Genomic DNA, 1895 nt, shown 5'->3' on the forward strand with positions numbered 1-1895 from the left:
CGTTGAGAGTTCTGGGTAGCACCACAAGAGTTCTAACGAAAGTTATCATGACTCAAAGCGCTAGAGTTAATATTTTAGAAGATATCGCGATTTTTCATTGTCAAACCGAAAAATTTCTAACGCCCGTGGGAGGAAAATTTTTTGAAAGTTCTAGCAGTTACGTCGAGAGTTCTGGGTAGCACCTCAAGAGTTCTGACGAAAGTTATCATGACTCAAAGCGCTAGAGATAATATTTTAGAAGATATCGCGATTTTTCATTGTCAAACCGAAAAATTTCTAACGCCCGTGGCAGGAAAATTTTTTGAAAGTTCTGGCAGTTACGTCGAGAGTTCTGGGTAGCACCTCAAGAGTTCTGACGAAAGTTATCATGACTCAAAGCGCTAGAGATAATATTTTAGAAGATATCGCGATTTTTCGTTTTCAAACCGAAAAATTTCTAACACCCGTGGGAGGAAAATTTTTTGAAAGTTCTAGCAGTTACATCGAGAGTTCTGGGTAGCACCACAAGAGTTCTGACGAAAGTTATCATGACTCAAAGCGCTAGAGTTAATATTTTAGAAGATATCGCGATTTTTCGTTGTCAAACCGAATAATTTCTAACACCCGTGGGAGGAAAAATTTTTGAAAGTTCTGGCAGTTACGTCGAGAGTTCTGGGTAGCACCACAAGAGTTCTGACGAAAGTTATCATGACTCAAAGCGCTAGAGTTAATATTTTAGAAGGTATCGCGATTTTTCGTTATGCGTTTTATGAAGTCGGCCCCCCAAATTTTTACTATTTATTTTTTGTTTCTTAATTGGCCGGAAGTATTTTTAAATCTAGTCAGTAATTGCAAAAAAATAGTTTCCGTGCCTTATTAAGCCAAAAGTATCAATATTAAAAATTTATTTCGGGGTGCCGACTTCACGAAACGCATAATGATAAATCGCGATATCTTTTAAAATATTAATTCTATCGCTTTGAGTCATCATAACTTTTGTCAGAACTTTTGAGGTGCTATCAAGAACTGTCGACACACCTGCCAGAATTTTCAAAAATTTTTCATTTCTTGGGGAAAAAAAATTTTTTGAAAGTTACAGCAGTTTTGTCCACAGTTCTGGATAGCACCTCAAGAGTTCTGACAAAAGTTATTATGACTTAAAGCAATATTGACTTATCGTCAATATTGTAGAAGTTATCGCGATATTTCGTTAATCGTTTTGTGAAGTTGGAACCCCAAATCTTTAAAATTGTTTTTTTTTTGCTTAGATCACCGGAACTGTTTTTAATTTTGGGCAGGAACTCTAGAACTCTTCGGGGTGCAATCAGAACTCTAACGAAAAATTGATTTTTTAAAAAATGAGGTGCTAACTTCACAGAGGTCTGATCCCTGAGGGGTGCCTTTATAAGCAAAGTATTTGTCGCTGATATTCCCATCTTCCAAGAAATGCACGGTCATATCAATAACCAAATTCTCCACAAATTTCCTCGTTAAATAGAGGGACTCTGTATGCTAGGGTCCGGCGTTCCAAGGACCCTCCGTACTCCTTGGAGGAATCATCCTTTGCAGGATGGGGAATCACTACGCCGGTAGGAGAAGGTAACTCCGACTTCAAATTCCGGTGGCGCGGCACCGTTAGAGAGAGGCCTTCTCTCTCACCATGCGAGGAGTGGTGGTTGTCCACCATGGTCCGTGGGTCTCTGGGGTACTCCTCCCACTCTCCCTTCAGGGGGAGGGGGGGGGCTTCCCCTTGGGGCGTCACGGGCCAAAGAGGCGACGCAGTCATAGACTGCAGGCGGGCTCTGGCTGAGGCCATCAAGCCCAAGCCGGAGTAGGGTCGAGAATGTATGGAGTGGGCTTGCCCACATTGCACCCATACATTCACCATCAGGTTTGCCCAGTGGGTGGTCGTTTTT

This window comes from Trachymyrmex cornetzi, unplaced genomic scaffold (assembly GCF_001594075.2).
Source record: "Trachymyrmex cornetzi isolate Tcor2-1 unplaced genomic scaffold, Tcor1.1 scaffold190, whole genome shotgun sequence".
In the NCBI taxonomy this organism is placed as follows: domain Eukaryota; kingdom Metazoa; phylum Arthropoda; class Insecta; order Hymenoptera; family Formicidae; genus Trachymyrmex; species Trachymyrmex cornetzi.